Genomic DNA, 11175 nt, shown 5'->3' with positions numbered 1-11175 from the left:
TAATATTTGCGAAAAGCCAATATTATAATATGTATCTATAACAAGGAGTTGCAGCAGTTCAACATAGGGTACTTAAATTTATGAAAGTGTATGTGAGTGACCAGAAAAAATACCAGAGGCATGAGCATTTATTAGCCTAGCTTTGTTTCTAATGAGGCTTATTCATAGAACCTACACTGCAACTTTAATAATTGCTGTTTGAGTACTTTGTGCTGGCTTTGGGAGCAATGCATTTGCAAAATCAAATACTTGTTACAATAATATTGTATAATGTTATTCAACTCAAGAAATAAAATATTTTAGCTTATAATTCAGTTTCATGTTTACAGGCTTTAAAATTTTACTTTTAAAGGTTTAACTTCCAGATAATATTTTGGGTATCAGCTTTATCTAAGTAAATTGTGATGCAATTTAAATTCCAAGCAGGCTACCAACAATTGGTGTGCATGCAGTCACTACCTGATGCATAGTCATTCGCCTGTTGCAATCTGAAAATACCAGAAATTCTCTTCCATGTTATTCTGCAGTTCAATAATGCAACATTAGGTGGCAAGCCTGCATTTGACTACAACTTTGTGGCTGTTCCTCTGACTGCAATCCCACAGTTGTTTCTTTGCCATCTTTTATGACTTTAACACATCAAAACACAGGCAATTCTCTATTTTCCTGGCTCTGGGTTAACTTAAGACTAACTCTGATGTATTTGCTTTACTTCAGAATTATCGTCTTTGAGGGTAAGTTAATGATGGCAATCAGTAATGTTGCATGCTTGAGAACACCCCGTTTGCCAGTATCTTTAATCCTTTCATCATCTAAAATACATGAACAAGTTTCACATCCATACTTGCTTTCCTCTTGATTGCCATGATTCATTTGCTAAATTGTTTCTCTTCATTCTTCAGAAGGTATCTGGAATGAAATAGAGGTGTTAGAAAAAGCTAGACAGTGTAGGCTAAACAGCAGTTCTGCATAAGTGTTGATTCTGCAAAACACCTTTCTTGGTACTACTGAGTTCCTGGTAAAACATGTAAGCAGCAAAGAAGCTGGAATGCTTCCTCATACTCCCTGCTCTGGAAAAAAAGTCCAAATCATATAAGGACTGATTGTTGCTGCCTGCATACTGATCGCATGTTTTGGGCTGTATTCTGCGCAACTGTCATTGACCTTGATAATAAATGTAGATGTAGATGTAGATGTAGATGTAGATGTAGATGTAGATGTAGATGCAGATGTAGATGTAGATGAGGTCCTTTGCTGAATTTTGTGCTCCAGTGTACTGGATTTGCATGGGAGGGTTTTTGCAATGGGGGGTATATGTGCTATGTGTTCAGGGGTGGCTTCTGTGAGAAGCCCATAGAAGTTTCCACTATGTCCAATAGAGCCAATGCCAGCTGACTCCCAGATGGACCCACCACTGGCCAAGGGTGAGACAATGAGTGACAATGGTAGCACCTCTGTGATAACATACTTAAGAAGGGAAGAAACTTACTGCCCAAGAGAAATTGCAGCCAAAGAAGAGACGAGCGAGAATATGTAGCAGAATTTCTGAGAGAAAGAGGGCATGATTTATATTTAGAAGGTTGAGCTACCCCAGCCTAGGCCTCAGCTACAGGCCTTGGTGAGGCCTTGAAGCCTCTGATGCAGTTAGAAATTCAGTCTGTGGCACAGTTAGAAATTATGTTAAGGTAATCACAGTATAATTGAGCTTTCTGGGTGTGAAGTAGTATAGGTCTGCAGTGTGAAACTTTAACCACCTTAAGACAAAGACAAACAATGTTTGCTTGCCAATGAGATTGTACTCACAATTGTAAACTGTACTGAAGTGTATATAAACTGCCATCTTACAAACAATAAATGGAGAACATACGTTTCACCACATTGGTGCGGATCTGCGTTTGTCCTGTCCAGCCTCCCGGAATTTATGAGTCCCTGATTCAAGAATATGTGAGAGAAACAACTCTGCAGATGGGGAAGGTAATCGGGAAAAAAAAGCTAAACTTGTGGGTTCAGATAAGAACAGTTTAATAATGGAAACAAAGTAAAATATAAACACACTAATAATGCTAAGAATAGTAATAATGTTAGCGTTCAGGAACACATAATCACGGAATATGATTATATGCAGGTGCTTTTATTGAAGAGCCAAATCTGACTCCGACATGGTTTCGAGCTGAACATGTTTTATATTCTATTGTTATATAACTACATATTAATTATTAAACTTATATTGTTCTATTGTATACATTGATCTCATCCAAGCATGGATTTCTCATGATCCCACTCAAACCCCCCAAACATAGTTTCTCATAATTCTTGTTCTGACTAAACAATAATTATATCTAATTACTAAGCAATCATCACATCTAATAATCATATCATTTATCATATAATGCTTACACAGGTGCAGTTTCACTTGATCTAGCAAAGAAAAGTCATAACATTTTCCCAGGTGTTGTAGTGTACAGCTACGCAGATGGAGCAAAAAGCTTTGTGAATTTGAAATGGTAGTTTCTGTTTCCTAAACCTAAAGCTGGAGTTTCTATTCTGTATTTTTACGTGTATTCATCCTTCCCCCTGGAGCTATTCCCATTCCATTTTACCTATAATGTATTCATACTGGGCATTGTTCTATTGGTTTCACCTTATCTCTTATTTTTCCCTATAAAACCTGTAACTCAACCCCAAACCGTCGTCACTTGTACGTGCGGCGTTCGAGCAAATACAACCTACTTTGGACTGCACAACAAGTGTCCAATCTCTTGAGTTTCTTTATCCCGGTCTTGATCACACTCTCTAAATAGCTCTGTCTGTATCAAACGAACCACAAAGGTGCTTGTCTTTTCTCTCCGGCTGCTCCCGGAAGCGCCTGGCCAGCGCCCCGGGAAAAAGGAGCCGGGCGAAAACAAGGAAGTCGGAGAGAAAAGAAGCAACGCTCAGGGCCCAACTTTCCTTCTAACTCCTCAAATTCCCCATGATTTTAGAAATTTTTTACTATCATTCCCCACTTTGAAAGTATTTTCACTTCACTATAAGTGCAAATGCTTTCACTTGACACAGTCCTTTGGTTTCTGAGTTTATACCTGATGTTCTTCGAATCCATGATTGATATAAACATTGTCATGGATGCTATCATGAACTGGAGAACCAGAAGATGGTGGGTGTGGATCCCATGTCAGTGCCTTTATCATCTTTCAGTTCCAGGACATCTTCTGTATTTCTCCTTTTAGGATGCTGTAAACTAACCAAATTACTAAGAACACGATTAATAGGATTATCACACTCTCAGTGATAGACTTAATCCATGAACTCACATTCCATGCTAAGCCTTTGAAGACTTTGTCTAACCAGCTTGTAGTCAAATCTTTTTGCTCTTCTTGTACTTCATGCTCTATTTGTTTTAACTGATTGATGTCATATTCTACATCTGCAATTACATTTGGGATGTGGACGCAGCAATGATCAATCTGTCCCTTTAAAAATCCACACACTCCATGCTCTTTCAGGAGTAACAAATCTAACGCCAATTGATTTCGTAAAGTCATTTTTGTGGTGCCTTGTAATTGTACGTTTAGTTCTTTAAATCCTTCCCAGGTGACTCTTGCCAGTCTATCTACTTGACCTGTAAGTATGGACAGCATTTCTCTATTCTGATAGTTTGCTATAGGACCAAGCAAAGACTCTAGGGCCCACCCAAATTTCACTCCACTAGAGGGTTCTTGCCAAGTGTCATCTTGATTTTCATCAGTTGGAACTTCTCGTCTTGTTCTTATCTGCAGAAGTTCGTGTTTTCCATTAAATGGGTGTGGCAGTCAGAGGCCCTGCAAGGCCTCCATGGCGGTCACTAGCCTAAGATAAGAAATGCAGAGTCATGATGAGTGGACCAGAGCTGCCCCTCTTCCTCACTCAGACCCCTGTTATCTCTCTGTAAGGCTATAGGTCGTATTCTCCTCGACCACCAGCCATTGGACAATTCCCGATCTCCCAATACACTACTTAAACCCATACCTTTGCCCTGTTCAGCGGAAGAGCTGTCACTGGAACCCTTTGCAGAAGCTGCCAATAAAGACATCTCCGCAGAACTCCACACAGCCTTCACCTCTCTCCATCCCTGCGTCTGCTGAGGCACTTTGCGAGCACAGAGCTGAAATCGCTAAGAGCTGAAATCACTCCACAAGTGCTCGCTAAAGTAGCCAGTGGCTCGGGGCTAGCCGGGGGCCCAGGCAGGCTGTGCCTCATCAGCACAGTGCTATCTGGGACAACTATGGCGGCTGCTGCCCCGGGGCCAGACGGACCCCCGGGACTCCAGGCCACGATAAATGGGGACTTTTTCCAAATTCACAGAAAGTAGGGAGGCCCAAAGCAATTTCTTTTACTTTCCCGTCTACAGGCATATGTGTTGTCCAGGTACCATCACTTGTTGCCCATACAAACTGTCCTGGACTTCAGATTGTACTCTTGGTACATCCTACGATTATTTTGTAATTCACTTTACCTTGTTTGTGTTTGATTCCTCTGCAGGCACAACCAATTTGTAAGGCTACTACCAGTGGTGGCATTTGTTTTATCTCTATATCATCAGAAGTGCAATCATAAGTTTTATTACATGCCCACCAACTTACTTTGTCTGCCTTTATTCTACTACCAGTGACAGTGTTCATTACTGCTGGATCTGTTTCATTCTCAGAGCCTTCCCATTTAATGCACCAAGGGGTGGTTGCCATATACTGGAATTTTTGAAGTATACTCAGAGACCATGCACTGTCCCAAGGCTCTATTTGACCTTTGTGATCTTTTGCCTCACACTTCCACACCAGAGTGGTTTCTGTAACATTTTCAGTAATCTTTTTATAGTGTGACAAGTAGCATTGTCATTTTGCGATGCCTCCTGACCATCCTATAGGAAATCCTGTCATGCCTTGACTTAGAATACAGTCTTGTTGGCTCACAGGTTTCATCCATTTTCCTATTTCTTTCCAGGTTTCCTTGACTACTTGACTTGACTCCAGTACCTGTTTACATGTAATTGTTTTGTTCTTTTGTATTTCAGGCAGTTTTGTCGTTATGATTCCCCAATTTATTGGGTCTCCCCGCTGCCTTCGTTATTGACAGACAGGCAGTTATTCTGCTGGTGTTTTGCACTTTGGCAAAGTCTTTGACTAATCTAATCATTGCATTCTCAGCCCGAATTGCATTGGAAACCTTTATCACCTGTGTTTCTGCCTGTACCTCCCTCTTCATTCTAGAATGAAGAGTGGTTAGTTGATCTTTTTGCATTACACATCCCAAAGACCATGAAATGAGCATTGGTACAATTACTGATAAAATTCTGGAAACAATTAAACACATCTTATCTGCAGCTTTGTTGGTCCCATAGTTTACACAGTCCGCAGTCTGGGATGGATTTTCTTCACTCAGGTGTAGTGTATCCAGGGATCCACTCCAGCTACTTTGACTGCTGTAAAGGTGGTCAACAGTACCTGATGGGGTCCAGTCCACCTTTCTTTCAATGGTTCTTCATTCCAATTCTTAATGTACACCTTGTCTCCCGAGTATGTCATGAACTGGGTTCTCGAGGAACAGTGGCCTATTTCCACATGAGGGTGCTCCGAAGCTGTGCTAGAGTTTTTCCGAGAGATAGAACATAATTATATACCTCTTGTTTCCCTGTGACATGTACACTCGGATTGGGCTCAGGAGATTCATATGGTTTCCCATACAATATCTCATAAGGACTGACTGACATCCCACTCCTAGGCTTTATCCGAATTCTCAATAATGCTATTGGTAAAGCCTGTGGCCACTGCAGTTTGACTTACTGGCATATTTTACTGATTTGCCTCTTCAATGTCTGATTCATCCTCTCTACCTGTCCATTTGACTTGGGTCTCCATGGTGTGTGGAGATCCCAGGTTATTCCCAGCAACCTACTTACTTCTCTTACTACTGTGGCTATGAAATGTGGGCCCCTATCTGATGATATCCCTAGAGGCACCCTGAATCTGGGAATGATTTCTTGTAGTAACCACTTAACTGTTTCTTTTGCTTGGTTTGTGCAACAGGGAAGGGCTTCTGGCCATCCAGAAAATGTGTCAATGCCCACTAACAGATATTTGTATCCTCGAGTTCTTGGTAATTCTACAAAATCTACCTGCCAATAATCTGGTTCTATTCCTACCTGAATCCTTCCTAGTTGTGCCTGTCGCCTAGCCACTGGGTTGTTTTTTAAGCAGATCTCACATTTTGACATTATTGATTTTGCCATTGTTAACATTCGTACTGAGATCAAATTGCGTTTTAGGAACTTTACCAATGTCTCTGCACCCCAATGACAGTCATTATGTTTAATTTATAGAATGTCTCTCATTACCAAGGGGGGTACCACTATCTGTCCGTGTGCAGTTACATACCACCCTTCTGGATTCTTCCGTGCATTCAGCGAATGTCCCAGTCTCTCATCTTCTGCCTGCAGACATGAAGGCCATCCGGCACTTACGTTGTCAAGTTGTTTGGAAAAGTAGCCCACCGGCCTTTTCCAGCTTCCAAATGTTGGGTCAGGACTCCCAGTGCCAGGCGCAGCCTTTCATGTACAAACAGCTGAAAATCTTTAGACAGATCAGGTAACCCCAATGCTGGGGCAGTTGTCAGTGCTTCTTTTAACTTTAGGAAGTTTTCTTTCTGTGGTTTGCCCCAGGCTGCGTCTTCTGGGCCTCGTACAGGGTTTTGCAATTAGTAATTAGTCCATAGTCCATGATCCACAGGCGGCACCACCCTGTCATCCCAAGGAAGACTCGCAGCTCGTGTAGATTCTGGGGCTCTGGAATAGCACAAATAGCTTGAATACGGCTCGTGCCTGGTTTTCGCTGCCCTTGTGAGATTTCACATCCCAGGTAGATCACAGTCTGTCGGGCAATTTGTGCTTTTTCTTTAGACACCTTATATCCTCCCAATTCCAGTTGATTTAATATCTCAATCCTTACCTTTATGCAGGTTGCTTTCTCCTCTGTGGCTATCAGTATATCATCAACATACTGTAGCAGCAGGTATTGTTCTTTCAGTACTTGCCCATTTGCGGTCCAAATCTCCAGCTCCTTCGCCAGTTGGTTTCCTAATAGGGTCAGACTGTTCTTGTATCCTTGTGGGAGCCGTGTCCAGGTGAGCTGGGTTTTTCTTCTGTTCCCTGGATTTTCCCACGCAAAGGCAAACAGGTTCCTAATGTCTTTGTCAAGGGGTATGCAGAAAAAGGCATCTTTTAGATCAATTACGGTAAACCATTTATATATGTCTTTCATGGATGTCAACAATGTAGGGATTGGCAACCACTGGATAAATGTCCTTAGTTATTTCATTTATTGCTCTCAAATCCTGCACTAGTCTATACTCACCATTGGGTTTCTTCACTGGAAATATAGGTGTATTATATTCTGATTCACATTCTTCTAAAAGTTGGTATTTCAATAATTTATCAATAATCTTTACTATTCCCTGACATGCTTCTGGTTTTATAGGATACTGTTTGACCTGTACTGCTCTTGCCCCTTCCTTTAATTCTACATGTATTGGTTGTGCTAATTTAGATTTTCCGGGTATATCTGTTTCCCACACTGAAGGCATCACTGCATCTTCTACCTCCCTAGGGATAGAGGGGACCGGTTTTTCTTTTATCATTAAAATTTGTCCCGTCTTTGATTCGGGTATTTTCATTAAAAGTTCCCCGTTCTCAAAGGTTATTACTGCATCAAGTTTTGCTAATAAATCTCACCCTAAAAGTGGGATTGGGCACTCAGGCACATATAAGAATTTGTGTGTTCAAACCTTGTTCCCAAAACACAAATCTAGGGGTTGTAGGAATAGCCAATTCTCCTCCTTCCCTGTGGCCCCAATTATTGTTTGCTTGTCCCCAATTTCCCCTTGCAAATCATTTAGTACAGAATATGTGGCCCCTGTATCCACCAGGAATTTTACTTCTTTATCTCCCAACTGTATAGTCACTAGAGGTTCCTGTGTGGATTGTTCCAATTCTAGTCAGCTACTGTACTCTCCCAGCACCATTAATTTTGAAACATTCTGATCCCGGCTTGTCTGGTTGCCCTGGTAAAACCGGTTTGGACACTTGTTCTTCCAGTGGCCTTCTTGTTTACAATATGCACACTGATTAAACCCTAATCTTGGAACAACCTTCCCCCGCACCCCCTGCCAAGTCCACCCCTCCCCAGTCTGCGGCCACCTCTGCCCCACCCCTTGATGCCTGGATTCCCTTTTCCTCATATCACTGCCAGGACACTCTGCTGATGTTTTTTACTAGCTTCTTTTTGCCTATTATTGTATACCTTCCAGACTACTTCAAGTAGTTTATCTAGATCTCTTACTTCCTCCCCTTTTAATTTGTCGGAGTCCAGGACATCCCTCTGGCTGCCCTGGCTGTCTCAAGACCCTGGCAAGGGTCTCGGAGACCCTGGCATGAAGTCAAAAATATCTGTGGCGTCGATTTTAGCCCGTGAAAAACTGTCAATTTTATATGAGGAATTACAAGTCAAAAGGGTAGTAGTGTAATAGGGGAATTGACACAGGGTAGAAAAGTAGAAATTTGGGATTTTTAGAATGGGGTTCAAGGGGGTACAAGATGGACGAATCTGGGCGTGTCCTAGCCTTTTCTTCCTTCTTCTTGTCCTCCATGTCTTGCTGTGATGGTGACACTTTTCTATTGGTTTAGGATAGGGACACACTGTCCAACATAGATGTTAGATATTGGTACATTGTTATAAACAGACTATACGTAACTTTTGATATAAAAGGTAAACACCGCCCGAGAGGGCACACGGAATGCCATGGCTGCCTTGCTGAGAGGATCTCAGCAGGGCAAAGAAAGAATGTATAGGTAAGAAGAAGTAAACAACCTTGAAAAAACACAATTGGACACATTCGGCTGCTGGGCTAGGGGAACAAGGACTTTTACAATCTTGGGGTCATCAAGACTTCACAGAGACACAGACCCCGAGACTAATTTTTGCAATTTCCTCCTAATATCATCCTGCGACTGCCCCAGGAAAATGAGAGTAAGCTGGATTTTTGCTTGTGGTGTATCTATTTGGAGATCTCTATATTTTCTCACTGCTTCCTTAAGCCTTTCCAAAAACGCAGTAGGGGATTTTTTCTTCTCCTGCCTTATCTCATACAATTTAGACCAATTCATAGTCTTAGGCACAGCATTCTGAACCCCTATCTGGACCCACTCCTGATATTTCTTCAGCCTCTGCATATGCCCAGTTGCATTAGGAGCCCACCCTGGACCCTCGGTTGGAAAATTATCATCTACAGTTCCCATCACGAGCCTATTTCTGATATCCTCCCTTGCCCCTTCCTTGGCTGCCTTAAGTACCATCTCTTTCTCAGTAGAATCCATTAAGGTATCTAATATTACTTGTATATCATCCCAATCCGGATTCTGAGTTTTCATAATCATTTTTACCACCCTTGCCACTTTATCAGGATTTTCCCTATACGTCCCAGCCGATTGTTTCCAAATTACTAAATCCGCAGGGGAAAAAGGCACTTTTACAAATACTGGCCCCTCCGTTCGTGCTCCTTGTCGCAAGGGGGCAATCACGGTCCACTTTTGTCTGCCCAGGTCTTTTCTAGCCAAGACCGGGGTGAGCTTTGACCAAGTCCAAGTCCTATGAGATACAGGTGTCACTGATTCACTATCATCTCCACTATCGCTATCTTCTTCACTTACATTCCCCCCCCCTTCCTTGTATCACAGTTAAATTTTGATCATCTGCCGAGGAAGAGAGATCAGGTGACAGCGGGAAAGGAGGGTAGAGAGGGAAGGGTGAAGTGGGACTGGGCAAAATAGAATTAGGTGAAGTAGGGGCAGGCAGTGAAATATGGGCAGGTGATGAGGTAGGGGCAGGCGGGATAGGGTTAGGTCCTCCTGGTCTTGTTGGAGCTACCTGTAAATCAACATCTATATTGTTTCTCCGACTCAGACTTTCCTTCAATGCCAGGTGTTCTAAACAATGTTTCTCTTTTACACAAACCCCACACTTATCACTTGCAGATGCCCTAACCACCATCAATCCACAACAATCCTGCCATTGTGGCTTATCTTGCAAATAGAAAAACAAATCAATATACGGGACCTTGTCCCATTTTCCCTCTCACTTTCAAAACTACATCAACTGCAAAATGGTGTTATATTGCAAAGTCCCATTCGTTGGCCACTTTTCACCACCCTCCAAGACATATTCTGACCACCATGTATTACAATAATCATTTAACTTGCCCCTACGTAAATCTTGCCCAAAATTGCCCTGTTTCCAATGTGCTAATAAGCACCCCAAAGGAGAAGTACACGGTATGGGGGCATTGCCACCCAAAATCCCTTTAAGCTTCTCCATTGTTACAGCTGCAAAACACCACTGATGCCGAACCTGCAACGCTTTTGCGGTTGTCTAACGGATGGTGCCTAGGCAATACCACCAGGAATTCCTTTAACCCAGCCGTGCTTAGCTTTTGCTGGGTCTTATTGGCAGGTACCAGACCAGAGTAAAAGCACTTTACCTCTCTCCAGGGGACGTTGTGAGCTGCGGGGGGTTGCGGCGCCAATGGGCTCCCTGAGAATCCCTCGGTGCCGGCTGGAGCGTGATCGGGTTGCGGGGTCCTCAGCAGTGCTCACAGGGTCCCATCTGGGTCGCCAAAATGTTAGCGTTCAAGAACACATAATCATGGAATATGATTATATGCAGGTGCTTTTATTGAAGAGCTCTGGAATCAAGGGTTCAGACCCAAATCTGACTCCGACATGGTTTCGAGCCGAACATGTTTTATATTATATTGTTATATAACTACATATTAATTATTAAACTTATATTGTTCTATTATATACATTGATCTCATCCAAGCATGGATTTCTCGTGATCCCCCTCAAACCCCCCGAACATAGTTTCTCATCATTCTTGTTACGAATAAACAATATCTAATTACTAAGCAATCATCACATCTAATAATCATATCGTTTATCATATAATGTTTACACAGGTGCAGTTTCACTTGATCTAGCAAAAAAAAGTCCTAACATTTTCCCAGGGCCAAACTTTCCTTCCAACTCCCCAAATTCTCCATCATTTTAGAAACCTTTTACTAACAATAATAGCAATAATTACAATTAAAATGAAA

This window comes from Vidua chalybeata, assembly GCF_026979565.1.
Source record: "Vidua chalybeata isolate OUT-0048 chromosome W unlocalized genomic scaffold, bVidCha1 merged haplotype SUPER_W_unloc_2, whole genome shotgun sequence".
Taxonomy (NCBI): Eukaryota; Metazoa; Chordata; class Aves; order Passeriformes; family Viduidae; genus Vidua; species Vidua chalybeata.
The sequence above is the reverse complement of the archived record's forward strand: the minus strand, read 5'-3'. Positions refer to the sequence as shown.